This window comes from Ornithorhynchus anatinus, chromosome 11 (genome assembly GCF_004115215.2).
Source record: "Ornithorhynchus anatinus isolate Pmale09 chromosome 11, mOrnAna1.pri.v4, whole genome shotgun sequence".
NCBI classification, from domain to species: Eukaryota; Metazoa; Chordata; class Mammalia; order Monotremata; family Ornithorhynchidae; genus Ornithorhynchus; species Ornithorhynchus anatinus.
This window is the reverse complement of record NC_041738.1, coordinates 685,047-704,614: the sequence shown is the minus strand read 5'-3', so window position 1 is coordinate 704,614 and position 19,568 is coordinate 685,047. Positions and strand designations below refer to the sequence as shown.

At 55.6% G+C, this 19,568-nt stretch overlaps 1 protein-coding gene across 1 annotated transcript in view; it reads left to right on the top strand.

Annotated features, from left to right (window-relative positions):
• The window catches only part of LOC120638674, a 186,319-nt gene that overhangs the window by 25,071 nt on the left and 141,680 nt on the right, over positions 1–19,568 (top strand). Inside the window, exon 2 of the transcript XR_005660522.1 lies at positions 9,072–9,124. The gene's annotated coding sequence lies outside the window, so the exon portion shown is untranslated. The remainder of the gene's footprint in view (positions 1–9,071; positions 9,125–19,568) is intronic.

Here is a 19,568-nt window from a genome sequence, read left to right as displayed (position 1 = left end):
TGAGACTTGGAGTCCAGGTGGGCTTGCTGAGGGGAGGAGGTAGCAGCAGCAGCAGCAGCCAAGGAGTGTTCCTACAGGAAAGAGAAGGAGAATGATAATCCCTGATAGTCCCCACCACCCCAAGAAGCCCTGAAATTACCCTGCAAGCCCCATCCACCCCTGGGGGCCAGAGCTGGCGTCTCTTAGGGTCTGTGCTGGAGTCGGCCAGGCCCTCTCAAGATGGAATGACCCTCAGCCACCCACCCTGCTGGCCTCTCCCTCCCTTCAAGCCAAATGGCCTGCTCTCCATGTTTCTGTCTCAGCCCTGTCCCAGCCCTACCCTTGTCCCCATCCACAGCGGCTGAGGTAGAAGGGCAGAGTGGCCAGAAATACCCAAACTGATGGTCTCTCTCTCTGCCGGGTGCTGGGGCTTCCATGTTCCACCTGGGGCCTGATTCCCACCACGGGGGGATGCAGCTTCATGTTACAGGGCAAGAACCCCACATCCAAACTCAACCCTGCCGTAGTGGGTAGCTCAGTACTCCTTCTCTGGCTGTGGCGATTGTCCTGGGCCGCTCTCTCCAGCCGAGAGCGGCGGCCTGGGGCCACCTTCTCCAACTGAGGTCGACGACCTAGTCTGACCTCTCTGGCTGAGGTCAGAGGCCCGGTCTGCCTTCTCTGGCTGAGGTTGGAGGCCCGAGTCTTTGTTCTCGCCCCCTGAGCTGTGCTTCCCTGTTGGTGTGGCAGGACCATCCCAGGAACATTTCAAGGCTGTTTTCTACAGAGAGTCAGATTACTAGTTCGTGTTGTGCTTTTATTTGGAAATTTGTAATAACTAGGATTGAGGGGGAAGGTCCAAGCAGCTCACTTTGATCCTCTGTCTTTCCTTCTCTGTAACGTCGCCCTGCTGCCAGGCAGCCAGAGCAGAGCCAGCGTCGAGCTGAGTCCATCTGGGGCGAATGCCTCTCGTTTTGGGTCTGGAGCTAGGAGCGGGCAAGACCTGTACTCTGAGACATGAGCGTGGACACCCAGAGCCTCTGGAAATGAGAAGTGTCCATGTGTGGACCGAACGCTTGTTTGCTCCGTGGTTGGGAAAAGGTTGCATCTTCCAGCGGGCACTGTGGCTCGTTGGCTGAGTTCTGGTCTGAAGCCATCAATTCGGAGAACAGGGGCTTGCGGAGTTGTGGGGGTGGCTGCCATAGTAAGCTCTCAATAAATATGATTGAATGAATGAATGAATAGCCTGGGTTTCTCCCTCCATGCTCGGGGTCTGACCGCCCCTGTCCCCTGCATCACTCCTGCACGCCCAACCTCTCCTGGGGGCCAAGAGCACGATAAAGTAAACCGTTTCGGATGCAATTATTCCAAGTATTCAAACATCATTAAGAGTTCTCCGCTCTTAAACCGAGACGGCATCTGAAAAATTTGGTTCCAGCAGGCCGGCCGGGGAGGAGAGGGGAGGGGAGGGAATCCAGCCTGTGCCGCCATTGGGAGCTCCCGCCACTGAGAACGAGTGAGCTCCAGAGTGACCGCTTTGTATAATGGAGTGGTAAGAGTCTTTGCTTCCAGAGGCATTCACATGCATGTTTACCCACACATGCCTTGCCCTGCACAAGTGTGCGCATGCACGCGCATACGCGCATGTGCACACACACACACGTGTGCACACCCACAGACCTGTCTGTGAGTCTCTTTCAAAGTCTAAGTCCAGAATTCCTTGGGAGTAAAGAGGGAACAGGGCATTGGATTGAACGTTGCCGCTGCAGGTGGGGCACCATCCTGAGTGGCGGGGAAAGAACACCAGAAGCCTACAACCTGTTTCCTGCCCGCAGGGAACTTCCCCTCTGACCCACAAGGCCCTCAGCCGATTAGCAGAACACCACCATTGGACCGTGGCAGTGCGAGAGAGAGAGAGAAGGCGGGGCTCGGCTCTGGGCAAGGGCCAAGGTGGGGCTGACGCGGTCCAAAGGGCGCGGGCCAGACCCCCACAGCTGGGATTGGGGAAAAGTTCAATGTGCCGATGAAACCGTCACACCATAAACACGATCCTCGCGGGACCTGTAAACGCTTTAGAAACATCTCCGCAAAATGAAGACAGTGGGACGGCCTGCTTTCTTTAACGGCCTATTAGTGCAGTCTCCGCTCCAGGTTCTTCTTGCAGTGGTTTATGGGTGACTGCTGCAACAGTTAGGAACAACTGCTGCCTATTCACTGGCCCTCCCCCTATCAGATCTGTCGGTCGGGAACATTGTGTTCTGCAAATTTTGGAAAGGCCAATGATCAAATGTGGTGTTACTTCAGTGCTTTCCTTGCTTCTCCACTCAACACTCTGGCTCGTGGAGGGCGGGGGTGTATGTGTGTGCGCACGTTTGCGAAGGGGTTGCAACTGGCACTGCCGGGGGCCTGTTAAATGTTAAACTGCCAGCGAGTGGTTGCACAGAACCCCCAAACCATGCCCACCTTTACCATGGCATAGGCAGGAGGGGGAGGGGTACCCAGATTTCTTTCATGGCGTTGGCCAGCTCTCTCCACCACCTACTGCCTCGGGGAGGAGTGGGGGAAGGCGATCAGGGCACTGACCATTGACAAAGCCCAATGTTTGGCTGGCTTGTCCGAACCGGTCCCACGTGGAACCTCTAAGTGCTGGGGACAGAGAGCAGAAATGGGGGAATGTTTGAGATTCGGGAACTGGCTTTCAAGACGGATTGGGGGAGCACCTGGCCCCAGGCTGAGAAGGTGAGGTAACTGGGAGGAGACCCCTCGGGCCTGGGCCAGCCAAAGGGGTTGGAAGGGGTTGGAGGGAGCCCAGTGGCCCCGGCCTCTGAAGAGGAGACCCACTGCATTGTACTCCGCAGGGATTCTGTTGGCTCCAGGTTAGAGCAGCAGGTGCCTGGGAGCCTTCCCTGGGCTCACAGGTGGGCAGGGAACATTGGGGACCTCTAGTAAGGTCCAGGAGGGAAGCAGGGTACTGGATGATGGCGGACAGGCATGTGTGGTCACCCAGAGCTGCTGGATGGGCCACTGGACTGGTGGTTGGTGGGGAGCCCCGCCTGGTCTAAAGGGCGAGGCGCGGTGGTGGTGGGGCAGCTGGTTGGGAAAAGGGGCTTCAGAGTGAATCAGATAAGTGCAGTGTGAACGCTGAGGACAGGGCTGGACAGCCTGCAATCAGTTACTGACAGATTAATGGGCGCCATCCTGGGCACCTGACAGTGTCGTCCTGAGACCCTGGAGGTGCCATCCCGGAGGCATGGTCCTGGGCATCAGGCACTGTCCCAGGTATGCCAGCCTGAGCAGGTTGGGGATGGTGTTTTGCTGATCCCTGGGAGAAGCTGACCTGCACAGCAGTTCTCCATCATAGTAGATTGTACCGGTCACTTGCTGGGGAGGAGAGAGCAATACAGCAAACCTGGGGTTCTCAGTTTCCCACACCACCATGGTCCATCCATCAGCCGCCTCTAGCACGGACATATTCTCTGGTCTCCCACCTGTTGGACATGGGAGACCCAGAGGGCAACTGATGCAGGAAGCCCTCCGATCCCTTCTCTGAGCCCGGTGCCTCCCTGCCACCCTCCGACCGGTGGCATTCCACTGTGTGTGAGGCCCGTGAATCGTGCCACCCCTGGAACCGTGGCAAGAGTGGCCACTCGCCACAGCCTGTGCAGTTCCACTCTCGATTTCCCCTCATCTCCCTACCACCCACCAGAAACGACCCACATTTTGGGGAGCCTCCTATGAGGTGAGAAGCCCCTTGGCTTCAGGGAGAAAGAGCAGGAGAGAAAATGCGGAGAATTCCCGGTCCTGGCCATCCGTCGGACTGCTGGGGCCTCGGCAGCTCGGCGCTATCCGCGGGGCTTCCTCTGGAGATCAGGCTTTTCTCAGGGCCGCTACTTAGGGGTTCTCTGGGCGGTCACAGGGGGTGGAGGTTGGGGAGAGGAGAGGGAAATGCCTATGTGTGGGAAGCCAGGTTTAGGGAAGCAGTTGCATTCTGCCCTCTATGGTAGTGAGGAAAGGGCTGTGGGGTTCACGTTCTCCACATGAGAAGTTTTCAGTTGCCTTTAGAATCATGGAGGTGAGTTTGAGACCCAAAGACTCTCTTGGACACTGCAGTGAAGCCAAATAATAATGGCAAGCCGTGTTTTTGATCGGCCTTTGCCATTAGTGGCTACGCCCCAACTCTGAGATGTGGCACAGAGAAGAAGAGAGGGAGGGAGAGCTGTCAGTGGGAACAGTCAATCTGTCAGCTACAGGGATGTGCCAGGAAAGTTTCCAATTCCGGCAGCCTCGGCTCTGGAGACCATGTCCCCGGCTCTGGTTTGGCCAGACCTGGATCCTCCGAACCCTTTGAACCCTTGGGACTGGGCCCCTGTCAGGTCAGACTGGACCCTGGACACTCTGAAAGAACCCTTGCCCTCCCCTGGCCCCACCTACTCTATCCCCAGACCCAGTAAGCTTCCTCTCTCCTCTTATCCCAGTCTGGAAACTCATCAAAGCTTCAAAGCTGCTGGGTCCCCAAAGCCCCCAGCTTGGTGAGGGTTGGTGAGGGGGGCGGATGGGGGTGTGTGATGTGGGAGGAACAGGTGTATGCATGCGTGTACACCAATACACACACACACACACACACACAACCATCCACAGCTACACACGCACCCACACCAACCCCTCAGAAGGTGGCTTTGGAAGGACTGCTGGGTCAGAGAAGACTAAGCATCCTTATCTGTGAAGCCAGGAAATTCTTTGTGTCCACTCTGCACCTTGGGCTCTGAAACTCTGAAGACAGGACTGGACAGAGATTGAACAAATGGTCAGGAAAAGCTGTACTTACCGGTTAATAATTGAGCAGGCCACACAGTGTGGTTTTCTGGGCAACAAGTGGTCATTTGTTAACTGGTCAGGGTTGGCAGACAGGCAGATGTGCCATGTGGGGGCTCTTTGGGGCTGCGGTTGGGCTTAGGAAGGGGGCCGGGGATAAAGTGAGTTCTGAAGGAGCTAGAGAGGTGCCACTCTCCCTGCACCGGGCTACCACGGGCAGGGTCTGAGGGTGGGCACTCTCTCTGGGAAAATGAGGCTTTGGTCAGTCCAGCTGGACCTGGGCACTGGGGAGAGGACTAGATCAGTCATTGCCCTCCTCCTCATCATCATCCTGCTGTCCAGAAAAGTTCAACAGTCATTAAAGACATGATCAGGCCAAGTTCAGTTCATGTTTCACCATTCAAGAGCCTCCAGTGGTTACCCATCCACGTCTGCATCTAACAGAAACTCCTCACCATTGGCTTTAAAGCACTGAGTCACCTTGCCCCTCCTACTTCATCTCACTAGTACACTACAATCTGGTTACAACCCACTACAACCCTACTACAACCCAGCTCGCACTCTTCACTCCTCTAATGCCAACTGTTTCACTGTACCTCAGTCTCATCCATCTCACCACCTACCACTCGCCCACATCCTGCCTCTGACCTCGAATGCCTTCCCTCTTCATATCTGGCAGGCAATTGCTCTCCCCTTCAAAACCTTATTGAAGGCACATCTCCTCCAAGAGGTCTCCCATTTCCTTTTGCATTGCCCTGATTTGCTCCCTTTATTCACCACTCCCTTCGCCCACAGTACTTATGTACATATTTATAATAATGTAATATTTATATTAATGTCTGTCTCCTCCGCTAAACTGTAAGCTTATTGTGGATCAGGAATCTGTTATATTGTTATGTTGTACTCTCCCAAGTGCTCTGCACACAGTAAGCGCTCAATAAATGTGATTGATTGATTGATTGATTGACTGATTGACTGATCCCTGCCTTCGAGGAGCTTCCAAGCTTCTGTGGGCAGAGTAGCTGTGTTGAGCACTGGGGAGAGGACAATAGAGTTAGTAGACCCATCTCTGCCCTCAAGGAGCTGACAGTTTATTGTTTGCAGATCTCTGTACTGAGCCCTTGGGAGAGGACAGTACAATCAAGTTAGTAAACACAATCCTTGCTGTTGAGGAGCTTGCAGTCTAAAGGAGGACACAGTCAAATAAATTACAAGAAGGGGAAGCAATGGTGTTAAAATATAAGGATATATGCAGTGGAGAAATGATACAGACTTGTGCATAGCTAAGGAGAATAGGGTGGGCCAACTGAGAGGTTGATTGATGGATGGGTGGGAAGTGTTTGATGTGGAGGTGAATGGGGTAACCACTGGAAGTTATTGATGAGTGGGGTGGTGTGGATAGAACTCTTTTTCAGAAAAGTAATCTGGGCAGCGAGTGAAGTAAGGATTTGGGTTGGGGAGAGACTGGAGGCAGGGAGGTCAGTGAGGAGGTTGACGCAGTAGTCAAGAAGGGTTATGATAAGGGCTTGTATCAGCGTGGTAGAAGTTTGAATCAATCAATCAATGTTATATATAGAGCATACTACATCAGAATTGGTAAACACGCTCTCTGCCCAAATTGAGCATACGTGGGGAGAAAGGGGCAGATTCTGGAGATGTTGGGAAGGAAGAACCAATAGGATTTGGTGACAGATTGAATCTGTGAGTTGAATGAGGGAGATGAGTCCACCAAAGTTATAGGGTTGTGAGACAGGGAGGACGGTGGTGCTGTGTGCAGTGATGGGGAGGAACATGGTTTAGGATGGGAAGATGAGGAGTTCTGTTTTGGATGTATTAAGTTTGAGGTGTCGGTGGGTCATCCAGGTCAAGCTGTTGTGAAGGCAAGAGGAAATGCGAGACTGCGGAGAAGGAGAGAGGTCAGGGCTAGAGAGGCTAGTTTGAGGCTCGATTGTGACTGTAGCAATTGCAGCTTTGATACAGTGCTTGCTAGGGTTCAGGGCACGGTGCTAAGTGCCGGACAGATCCAAAAGAATCAGATTGGACACCATCCCTGCTTCCATACTGGGCTCCTAGTCTGAGAGGGAGGAAGAGTGGGGAATCTCATCACAGTGGTACTGATGAAGGTACTGAGGCCCAGAGAGGTCAGTGACTTGTCCAAGGTCACCCAGCAAGCTGGGGTTGTAGCTGGGGTGAGAACCCACAACTCCCCACTAAGAGCCCCAGGCCCTTTCTGCAGGCCACCCTGCCTCTCCACCCAAGATGGGCCCAAGGGTGAAGACTGAGAAGAGCCCGGTGGCCCTGCTCAGGTCTTTGCTTCATAACTCCCAGGCTGAGGGGTCCCTTGGGCATTCCGGGCCTGTTGTTTATCTCTCTCTCCCCATCCTCCTCCATCCCGGCCCCCAGTCAATCAATCGGTGGTATTTATTGAGTACTTACTATGTTCAGAGCACTGTACTAAGCACTTGGGAGAGTATAGTATAACAGAATTAGCAGACACGTTCCCTGCACATAGAGCTTACAGTGTAGAGGGGGAGACAGACAATAATATAAATAAATAATTTTTTATGTTGAATCACCATTTTACAGATGAGATAAATGAGGCACAGAGAAGTGACTTGCCCAAGGTCCCACAGCAGATGAGTGGCAGAGCCTAGATTATAACCCAGATCCTCAGACTACCAGGCCCTAGCTCTTTCTACTAGGCCCTTACCAGCCATGGTGCAAGATGGCCATTCAGGGTGAGCCCAGCTGGGCAAACCTGACGGATCCAGGCATGCCCGAACTTTGGTCTCTCTCTTACGCTGATCGTGGCAGATGATTTCACAACGCAGGCCTCCCTGTTGGATCTTGTCTCTTCTGGGGCTCCCGAGACCCCTGGCACCCCCTGAACCTCTGGCTCTCCTGGACCCCGACCCTCCCAGCTCCTCTCCGCCATTGCTCCTCTCCAGTCCTGCTGGTTAAGAGTTTTGTCTTGTCTTCTGGGGAGGCGATTGGCAGCAGGCTCTCAGCAGAAACGTGGACAGATGGAGGTTTTCAGGGAGGTTTTTGAGCTGCCCAGGAAATCTAATGATGTGGCTTGCGATGCATTTTTCCCGCAGCGAGAACAGACTCGTTCCTCGTAGTGGTCCTTTTAAATAGATTCTCTGAACGAGAACGCCCCCCCCCCCCACCTCCCCCCATCCTCTCCCCACCTCCCCCTTCCCCCCTGACTGCAGCTCCCTTGGGCCTGTGGCAAAGGCCTGGGGCCACTAACAGTTATTCAACTTCTCCTTTGGTTTCTCGCTGCTGGAGCTTGCAGTGGGCAAAGTCAACTTGGGGCAGCCCATTGAGGAATCAGCCCAGCCTGGTAGGTCATGGATGGCCCCAGGCCTCCCCATCCGTGGCTTTCTTGGAGGGCAAGGTGAATGGGGTGGGATCAATCTGGACGGGATGTGACTCTTTTGGCGAGAATTGTGGTAGCTGAGGCATGGGCAGAGCTGGTGGTCTTTTCCAATTCATACACCGGCTCTGTGTCCTTCCCGCACCTGTGCCTCTGCTGAATCCAGCCTCCCGGCTTGGCGATAGTTTCCCGGGGTCCGTGCCGGTGGGGTCTTGATTGTCATTAAGATCCAACTGGGGGAGAGGGGATTGACTGGAACCCTGTCATCTGGCTATACCAGTCCCCGATCAGTTGCTGCCTAGGTGGCAGATTGTGTAGACACATTCTGTTTGGCCCAGGAAGACCTCAGGGCTGGGCAGACGGTAGCTGGGTTTCTGCCTGGGTTTTCCTCAGGCTCCTTGTCGGTCCCACAGTGCACAGGGCCCCGAGGGCGGCCCACCTGGGGCCACTCTGGGATCTGTGCCTTCCTAGGCTCTCGGTGTTCCTCTTTGCCCGCACAGGGCTCCCGGCGGTCATCGAACACTCAGTTGTCCAGTCACTGTAGGGTTTGGTCCCCCCATTATAGGGCCAGCTCCTTTTGGGCAGGGCATTTGACTCTCTCTGCCAAGTCCCCGGTAGAGCGCACCACTCCCAGTGGATCTTCAGTCCCCGCCACCTCCACTCCCACTCCTCTGCCGTGGGGCCCAAGAGGCTCATTTCTTCTTGGTGACATGTGGGGCCTGGGGGTGGGCCTGGGCCCTGGGGACCCCAGGGACCCTGGACTCAGCCCGACTCCGGCTGGCAGGGGCCGCATGTCGGCCGACTCAACAGCCACTGCTTGGCTGCTCTCTCTCCGCGTCAGCCTGCTGTGAGCGTGCCAGCCGTGGAGGGAGCCGATGACTAAACCCCACTCTCTTCATTTCAGCCACATCGAAGGCAAGTGCTGAGAGCCACCACCGCCAGTGCCGGAGACACGAGGTGAGGTCCGGCTCGGGGTATGGGGCTGGGGGCGTGAGGGGTGATGGGGGGGCAGGGTCTCCAGCCTGGGGGTGGGGTCTGCCAGCGAGCGCCATGTCCGGGCTGGTCCCAACAGGCTCCAACCCTGACGGAGCAGGCTGTCTATGAGAGTCCGGGTCAGGCCAGTCTGTCGACGTGGCCTCTTCCCTGACTCTCCCTTTGGCTGGGGCATCTGCCCGGCTATCACAGGCCTCCCCCTGGCTCCTGTTGCTCACCTTCTCCTTGGGGAGTTGGGGGAAAGGGGCATCTGGGCCCAGAGCCCAGGCCCCACAGCCCCTGGGCTAGTCCTTGTTAAGGAAGCTGGGTGTGAGGCCAGGTGCCACCACTGGGCTGAGGGCCATGGGGAATGGGCCATGAGATGGGAGAAGGGCAGAGGGTGGTGGGGGTGTATTTTGCAGGGGTGGGTAGCGGCTGTGCGGCCAAAATCTGGGCCCTCTCCTCCCTCTCCCCAGGCCCAGAGAAGGAGGCTCAACATAGCAGGGGCTGGAGTTCCCACCAGTTACACTGGGAAGTGATCCCAGGAGGAGGCAGCACAGGTGGCTTCAGTGCGGGTGGCTCCCATCCCCTAGTGTGAAATGGTATCGTGGGAGAGCTCCTGGGGAGCGAACTTGTTTTCTGCTTCCTCCCCTGCCTGGGAGAGGGATATGTACAGTGGTCCAGCCAGGGCAACGGCTGCGGGTCCACTCCAATGTCTGATCAGCCCGGTCAGAAATCAGCAGTTCAGCTCTGCACCCCAGCTCCGTGCCTCCACTGGTCTGGATCCCTCTATGCATCCACCCTCTCCCCCACTCCCTCTCCCAGCAGCCAAGATGTCCACAAGCCTGACCCGTGCTTAGGGCCCTCACCTGGCCTCTATCTCAAAGCATTCTCAGAGGCCGGTTTGGGCGGTAGCTTCCAAACACTCGGACAAATAAAAAGCAAATGCCGAGGAAAGGGATGGCTCGCTCACTGACAAACGGGTCCCCACCCATGCTCGCACACAAGGCTACGGGCTGGTTCGGGGCACCCAGAAGGCTGGCATGGGTATGACCCGATCTGGGCAGAGGTCCCGGTTGGAGCACATGGTCACTAGGCATGTGATGTCAGTTTGACAGGAACTTGGGGAGAGGTCTCGGGGGGGTGGGGGAGCAGAGACAGTTTTCTAGACTGTGAGCCTGTTGTTGGGTAGGGATTGTCTCTATCTGTTGCCGAATCGTACTTTCCAAGCGCCTAGTAAGTGTTCTGCACACAGTAAGTGCTCAATAAATACGAATGAATGAATGAATGTATTTTGGCCTGCTCACAGCAAGATCAGCATAACAGAAGGGTTAAGAGATGCAGCGTGGCCTAATGGATAGAGCACAGGCTTGGGAGTCAGAAGGATCTGGGTTTTAATCCCAGCTCTACCACTTGTCTTTTGTGTGACCTAGGGCAAGTCACTTCTCTGTGCCTCAGTTACCTGATCTATAAAATCGGGATTAAGACTGTGAGCCCCATTTGAGGCATGGACTGTGTCCAACCTGATCAGCTTGTATCTACCCCAGCAGTTAGTACAGTGCTAGGCGCATAGTAAATGCCTAACTAATACTATTTTTTTAAAAAAAGTTCTTCCCACCCCAACCCCCACCTTCCTTCTCTCTCTACCCCGCTCCCCCCCCCCCCCCCAGTTTAGGCTTTCAGAGGAGCGGAGAAAGGAGACACTGGGCTGGTGGGGATGGGGTGGGGGTGGGGCACTCTGGTAAATGCTGTCTCTTCTCCTCTGGGGTCGCTCTGGCCCTCAGCCTGTCTCACCTGCCTCCCCCGCCCCCCCAAAGTGTATGTGTTTGTTGTGTGTGTGCATGTCTCCTTCTATCTCCTTCTCCCACCCCTCAACCCTTGATTTGCTTTGTTCTGTTTGGTCATCTGGGTGGACATACAGGTTCATGGTGGAGGTCCTGCAGAAGGCACCCTTTGACCAGCCACTAAGGTCTGGCCCAGGGATGGCGTGATGGTGCTGGTCAATGGTGACCCACGCCGACCAATGCAGGAGCCTCTCTCACTGCAGTCTCCGGAGGAATTCGAGACAGGTAGTGTCAGCCCGTTGCTATGAGGAGCAAAGTAAACAGCGATCAGTGTGTTTGTCAACATCGGAAAAACAGGCAGTGTACACAACGCTGGGAGATGTTCCCCTGAACGTTGTGTTCCCAGCGACGACAATCGATCAGGATGCTGCTGGGAGACTGAAGTGGGGAGGGAGCTGGGGACAGAGCTGGTGAAGGAGGGTGTGGGGACTGAACTGGTGGGGCCTGGGGTGGGGCCGGAACCAGTGGGGGATCGTTATGGAGGGGATGGTGGTGGAGACGGAACCGGTAGGGACAGAGCTGGTGGGGGACAGAGGTGGAGAGGAAGCCGACGGGGAGGGAGCCGTTGGGGATGGTGGCGCGGGGGGAGCTGGTCGGGGTGGAGGTGGGGACGGAGGTGGGGAGGGGAAGAGACGGAGGTGGTAGGGGGCTGCTCTCCCCTCCTGCCCTTGACCTTCTCCATTGGTCTGTCCCGACTGGCAGGACCGGCAGGTCCACTTGGCTGCTTTCAATGCTCTCCTGCAGTCCCCTACAGGCCACCCCCGACCCCCACCCCTCCCCTACCATTGCTACTGCTCCTCCCCCCACCTCTGCCAGCAAGTCCCCCCCTACACCACCAGCACTCCTGGCAACTGCTGCCCCCATGACCTCTGCCATTTCCACTGCCGCCACCCCCTGCCACTCCCTCCACCGTTGCTGGCACCGCCACCACCCCCTGCCACCAGCTCCACCATCACCACCACCGCAACCTCTACCATCACCTCCCCCATCACTGTTACCACTGCCACAGGCACCATGCCATGCCCGCCACCCCTCACCAACCACTCCCGCAAGCCACCTCCACCTCTAGTCAGAGTGGAGAGGGCGGTGTGTCACTCTGTTGGGAATATCCCCCTTCCCTGGGTGCAGGATGGTCCACAGGGTCTGCGGCTGCAGGTTCCGATTCTCCAGGACTGGTTCCAGTCAGTCAGACCTGTAGGGCCAAGATTCTGGGTCCAGTGGGAGGATGATGAAGGGGGCAAGGGTGGGGCATGTACCCAGCTGGTGTCAGGAGTGTAGGGAAGTCCAGTGGGACAGTGGGCTAATGAGCAGTGCTCTGTCCGAGGACAGCCAGGTGCCCTACAGTGCACCTACAGCCCCTGGGACAGCCAGCTGTTCCTTTACCCCACCTGGAGGTGACCAGCTGTCCTACTGCCCCACCCGTGAATGGCCAGCTATCTTATTGGCCCACCCAGAGATGGCCAGCTAGCCTACTACCCCACCCAGAGATGGCCATCTATCCTACTGTCCCACCTGGAGCTGGCCAGCTGTCCTACTGCCCTGTCTCTGGATAGCCAGCTGTCCTAATTCCTCACCCGTTGATGGCCAGCTGTCCTACTGCCCCACCTGGGGATGGCCAGCTGTCCTACTGCCCCACCTGGGGATGGCCAGCTGTCCTACTGCCCCACCTGGGGATGGCCAGCTGTCCTACTGCCCCACCTGGGGATGGCCAGCTGTCCTACTGCCCCATCCAGAGATGGCCAGCTCTATGTCACCCTGCCAGATTTCCAGGGAAGGACCACAGAGAGACCAGGGAGAGTCTGTTGGGGGACCACATTAAGATAGGGGAAGGGGCCAGGGAGGGGTTGTCTGTCTGCCGCAAGCAGAGGTCAATGGGTAGGAAGCAGAGGCTGGAGCCCTCCTTCAGGATAATTAAACTCAGTGTTGACTGTAAACCGTTACTTACCTTAGCTAGAGGGGAGGGGTTGCCTAGCAGATTGAGGCATTAATTATCTGCACATGCAGATCAAAGTTACCATCGAGAAGGATGATAGTCATAAATAAAACAGAGGCAAGGAGGAAAGGCTGAAAAAATACTCGTATTCTTTGGGAACAAAACCACAGAAAGCAGGACTAAATCCTTCCCTACCTTCAAAGTGACCTCTCTGGTTTTGCTGTGTGTCCTCTCCCAAGCGCTTCATAAAGTGCTCTGCACACAGTAAACACTCAATAAATGCCATCGATTGATTGAGTGATAGAAGCCCGAGGCCATTTCTAGCGAATTGTGTGTCCCCTGGGTGAGATTGTGGCCAGCAACCTGAATAAAGAAGTGAGTCAGTTCTTGCCCGTAAGGAGTTTCTGCTTTCTCTGGGGAGGAAGACATCAAATTGTGTGCAACCTGAGTGGTCCGAAGCGATAGTGGAGTGGACACGGGTACGTGAGCGCAGAGGAGAGGGTTGCCGAGTCCGTGAAATCTGCAGAGGTCGGGGCCTCCTACTGCCCCTGCAGCACAGGATGGCTTATGGGTTTCTCACTCCCAGGGGGACAGGCAGGGACTGCTTCCCCACGGCTGTGTCATAATTCAGGATAACGGTGGCATCTGAGTAGTGCTTACTACATGCCAAATGCTGGAGTAGAAACAAAACAATGAGGTTGGATTATGTCCTTGGCCATATGGGGTCACAGTCTAATAGGGAGGAAGAACAGATATCCAATCTCCATTTTACAGGTGGTCTATGCTGGGTCACTTGGGGGTTTCAGGGATATGGAGGGGAGACTTACAAGGTATTGGTTGGTGAGGGAGGGAAAGTCAGGAAGGAAGAGGGGTAAATCAGGTGGGTTGGATGATCCATGTGGGTCACGTAAGGAGAGTCCGGAATGGAGAAGGGAGAATTGGGAAGTTGGGTGGTCCATGCTGGGTCCTCAGGGCTGAGAGGCAAGAGTCAAGCAAAACCCTTGTTTATCACCAGACTCACCTTAGCCTGATTCTGGTCTGTAACAACCTCACTGTGCACCCACTGCACAGAAATGGTTATATTTGTTACGCACTTACTAGGTGTCAAGCACTGTACTGAACGATGGGGTAGACACAAGATAATCTTGTTGGACCCAGTTTAAGGGGAAAGGAGAAAAAGGAGATCTCCATTTTACAGATAAGGAAACAGGTCCAGAGAATTCAAGTGACTTGTCCAAGATCCCGCAGCAAGCAAGGGACAGAGTCGGGATCAGAACCCAGGTCTCTCAATTCCCAGCCCCTTATCCAGTCCGCTTAGCCCTTCCACACCGTACTTTGTGGTTTCTGCCTCATCGACTGACTGGGCCGGCCCTCTCCGGCTCTGCGACCCCCAACTGCGGGGTGGTGGAGCAGAACTGCCGCAGTCGGCAGAGACCGAGTCCCCTTCGATCTCCTCACTGTGGTGACATCGTTGGGAGGAGGCCCGACAATGGCCCCTCTATTAGCCAGACATATTTATACAGAGGCAGAGGCGGGGCCCTGCCTTCCTGCCTTCCACTCTCGCTTACCTCAGCTCCTACCTGAACTTTTGTTATCTGCGCATATCAAGCGAGGCCCGGGAATGAACAAAGGAGGACTGTTAGGAGACAAGGATTATTTGACATTTCAGGGAGCTCTCATTACAGGGCTTTCTCCCAAGTGAAGAGGCAGGGAAGGTTGGCATTGCTTCTGCTGTTGCAGGCACAGTGGGTTTTTCCAACAGAAATGGATTCCCCCCTCCCCCTGAGTGGAAAAAAGCCTGAAGACGAGGCTTACCCATGGGATAAGAGTCCTGGGGGTGGTGAGGGGTCGGGGAACAGGCGCCATACCATCCTCTGCACTCAGAGGGTCGGCATCTTCTCCGGGGTGGGTCTATATTCCCTGGTGACTGTCTCCGACCTCCAGTCAACTCTGCTTGAGTCTTGTCTGGTCAGAGTCAGAAGCCGAGTTTTTTGTCTTTTTCTTGTGGTATTTGTTCAGCGCTCACTATGTGCCGGCACTGTACTAGGCACTGGGGTACATACAAGATAATCAGGTTGGACACAGTCGCTGTCTGACATACGGCTCTCAGTCTTAGTTCCCGTTTTACAGATGAGGTAACTGAGACACAGAGGAGTTATGTGACTTATCTGAGGCCACACAGCAGACAACTGGTGGTGCCAGCATTAGAACTCAGGTCCTCTGACACCCAAGCCTGTGCTCTTTCTGCTAGGCCATGCTGCTTCTCTATTAGCAGACATAATAATGGTGGTATTTGTTAAGCAGTTACTATGTGCAGAGCACTGTTTTAAGCGCTGGGGTAGATACAGTAATCAGGTTGTCCCACATGAGGCTCACAGTTTTCATCCCCATTGTGCAGATGAGGGAACTGAGGCACAGAGAAGTGAAGTGACTTGCCCACAGTCACACAGCTGACAAGTGGCAGAGCCGGAATTCAAACCCATGACCTCTGACTCCCTAGCCCAGGCTCTTTTCCACTGAGCCACGCTGCTTCCCTATGACCCCTGCCCTTGAGGAGCTGACAGTCTACTGGGGAGGGAGGAAAAGTGGGCACCATCTCTCCATTCTGTAGAGAGGGGACTGGGTTTGGAGAGGCTCAGTGCTCCATCTGAGGTCACCCAGCTGGCCGGGGGCAGACCTGGGACCAGGGCTCAGATTCCCAGACTCCCAACCCCACGCTCTGCCCACTGGGCCACGGGCCTCGGCCAGTCTGACATCTCTGACCCAAGTAGCTTTGGGGCCCTTTCCTCGGCTGCCATGTTGGCCTAGGGTACAGGTCACGGCCCTGCCCCCGCCCTCAGGCCCCTGGATGAGCAGGGCTCCCTGAGACAGGGTGGAGCCGGGGCTCTGAGGGCCAGAGAAAAAGGTGGGGATGTGGCCAGTGGAACTGGATACTTGGGCCAGGGGCTATTGGGCAGGTATGGATCAGTGTGCTAGGCTAGGATCGGCAAAGGCTTCTGGGAGGAGGTGGGCCTTCAGGAGGTTGGGTGGTGGGGGCAAGAGGGGTCCTTTCAGAATGGGGCCGCCTCCACCCCTAGGGGTTGTGCTTGTGTCTCTGGGTTGCTGAGAGACTGGGTGAGATGCCCCAGGGGATAACCGCCCCCCCCCCAATCCCTCAGGGAATCAAATGCCCCCCGGCCCAGCCCGGTCCGTGGGATGTGGCCTCCATCTGGGCAATGGGAGCAGGTGGCAGGGGCAAGGACCTGCACACGGGGCTGGTCCAACCTCTCTGAGGCCCGGCTTGCACACACTCTAGGTCGGAAGGTGGTGGGCCAACTGGCTTTCCCGTTGTGAGGAATTCAGGGTCGACTGAACTGAACGATTCTGCCTCCTCCGAACGTCTGCCTTGGAACTTCCCCTTCCCTGAAATTCCCAACAAGGAGACCAAATAAGGGAAGGGGATCGGGACTCGGGAGAGCCAGCTGGGTGTACATTCTGGCGGTGTTGTGAGAATGTCGTGTGCACATGCAGTGTGAACACATAGTGTGCCCATCTGGAGGATTGTAGGGGGGCCGAGGAGGGCATGCCTGGGGGCACGTGGGCAAAGCACAGGAGCATGCCACGACCCTTCCCCCAGGCTCAGGTCGGAGTCTGGGGGGCTCCGAGGGGATCTGGGCTCCGATTGGTTGGAAACTGTGGTTGCAGTATGAACCGGACACATGGCCACCCTGGGGCAGTGGGGATTGAAGGGCTGGATGCGGGGCTGGACGTATGGTCAGCCTGTGGTCATTCAGGGCCCTAGGAGACCCCACCTCCTCCAGGAGACCTTCTCTGATTCATCCCTCTTCATCCCCCCTGGGGATTGGGCACTGAAGGGCTGAATGCGGAGCTGGACATGTGGTCAGCCTCCAGTCACTCAAGGCCTTAGGACACCCCCACCTCCTCCAGGAGGCCTTCCTTGGTTCATCCCTCTTCACCCCTCTGGCTCTGTGAGTGTATATGTGTGTATGTGTGTGTGTGGAAGGTGGGTGGTGTGTCTGTGTGCCCATGTGGAGGTGTGGGTGGTATGTGTCTATGGATGGTGACGGGGGGCAGGGAGGAGTGCACGTGTAGAGATATGGGTGGTAAGGTTCTGTGGATGATGGGTGGGTGGGAGTGGGAGGGAGGTGTGTGTGTATGGGTGTGTGTGTGCACATGTCAAGGTGTGTGTGGTGGGGAGCAGCAGGGCTGAGGGTTGGCCTTCCATGTTGCCAGCTCCGAGCTATTTCCAGTGAAGGCTTGGAAGTTTCCCAGCAGATGTGCAGAAAAGATGGAGAACTTGGAAAGCGGCTGCTAATGTAGTGAGTGAAACTTTTCTTTTTTTTTAAAGGTGTTTGTGAAGCACTTATTACATGCCAGGCAATGTATTAAGTACTAGGACAGATATAAGCTAAGCAGGTTGGACAAAGTCCCTGTTCCACATGGGGTTTATAGTCTTAATCCCCATCTTTTACAGATGAGGTAACTGAGGCCCAGAGACTTTTAATTCATTCATTGAGGAGTATTTATTGAGCACTTACTATGTGCAGAGCACTGTACTAAGCACTTGGAATGTACAATTCAGCAACAGATAGAGACAATCCCTTCCCAATGATGGGCTCACAGTCTAAATGACTTGTCCAAGGTTACACAGCAGACAAGTGGCAGCAGGATTAGAACCCAGGTCCTTCTGAATTACTGGCCATGCTCTATCCACTAGGCCATGCTGTTTCTCAACTCTGACAGTCCTGACCGGTGGGGTTTTCTGCAGGAACCACAGCTTCGCTACGCCAGTCCCAGCTTTATCCCGGGCCTGCTGGGTCACCTTGGGCAAGTCTGTCACCCTCTCTGAGCCTCAGTGTTCTTCTCTGTAAAATGGGGATAGGATCCCTGCTCCCTTTGCCTTTCAGACAGTGAGCCCAGTATAAGGTAGGGCTTGGGTCTGCTCTGTTATTCCTGCATTGATCACGATGCCCAGCATAGTGCTTGGCATAGCTCAGTGGAAAGAGCCTGGGCTTTGGAGTCAGAGGTCATGGGTTCGACTCCCGGCTCTGCCAGTTGTCAGCTTTGTGACTGTGGGCAAGTCACTTCACTTCTCTGTGCCTCAGTTACCTCATCTGTAAAATGAGGATTAACTGTGAGCCTCACGTGGGACAACCTGATTACCCTGTATCTCCCCCAGCGTTTAGAACAGTGCTCTGTACATAGTAATTGCTTAACAAATACCAACATTATTAGAATGAGCTATTCTGCACCTATCACAGTGTTCACTTAGAAGAGATGTGTTCCCTGGAGCTGCGGTGGCAGTGACCCAGGGTGACTATGCTTGTGACTCATTGAAGGTGAGGTTGGGGTGGTGGTGAGGCCCTTGGGCACCAGCTGAAAGCCCCCCAGGCTCCATGGTGCCTCATCCTGTGAGGGGGGCCCTGGAAAGGCGCTTGGCCCCTCTCCGCTGGTGGCCAGGCCCGCTGAGCTGGCAGGCGGGGGACCAGGCTGGCCGGGCCCCCGGGGATCGTGCCCGGAGAGAAGCTGCCCGGGCTTGGCTCGGCCTCCCGGCGCTGGCAGGCCCGCGCCGGAGGCTGGAAGGAGTTATCGATCCATTTCGCTGAACAGATTTGAAAGCATTTGGCCGTTACTGGACATGTGGGACTCCATGGAGGTGCGTGGGCTTCAAAAGTGGGTTTGGGGGAGACAGTGTGTGTTGGGTATTTGTGGGTACATGAGAGGGGTGGCAAAGACCCCATCCCAGCAGCTTGGGGGGGGGGGGAGCAGCGGTAGAGACCCCATCTTTGGGAGCTCAGGGGGAGTGGTTGCAGAGACCCCAGTGTGGCAGAGACCCCAGTCCCGGAAGCTCCAGGGGGAACAGGAGCAGAGACTCCATCCTGAGATCTCGGGGTGGGGGAGCATTGGTAGAGGCCCCATCCCAGGAGCTTCGGTAGAGCAGCAGGACAGGACAGCGCTGTGCTCCCAGTAGGCACTCAGTAGATACACTAGACAGAGGCATTCCCAGCGGATCTCATCAGAGTGCGGGCGGCTGTGGCAGGTTTGACCATGCTCCCCGCCCCCAGCCTGCCCAGGATGGACCTTCTGCGTCCCCACAATATCACTGATCTACCAACCGCCTGACAACTGCAGCAGTCTCTGCCTCCTTGCTTGGCACAGTCGATCAATCTGTGGTATTTATTGAATGCTTTATTGTGGACAGAGCACTGTACTAAGCACTTGGGAGAGGACAATACAGCGGAGTTGGTAAACCCGTTCCCTGCCCACAGCGAGTTTACAGTTTAGAGAGGGTGACAGACATTAAAATAAATAAGGGATATGGTCGTAAGTGCTGTGGGGCTGAGGGTGGGATGAATAGCAAAGACCTTTAAGAGGACAGATCCAAGTGCAAATATGATATAGAAAGGGGAAGGAGTTGGGGAGAAGAGGGCTCAGATGGGGAAGGCTTCCTGGAGGAGATATCGAGAATCAACAGTCCACCCTGGGGCAGCTCGGTCTCCTCCCTCCTTACTCCCTCTGCCCTTCCTCCCTCCCTCCCCCACGCACGGCCAGGCTGTGTCTGTGGGGACCACGGTAACCTCCTCTTCCCGGTGCCCGGTGGCTGGTGGCTGGGCTGGCCATTGGCTCCGAACGCCTATTCTAGCTTTCCCGG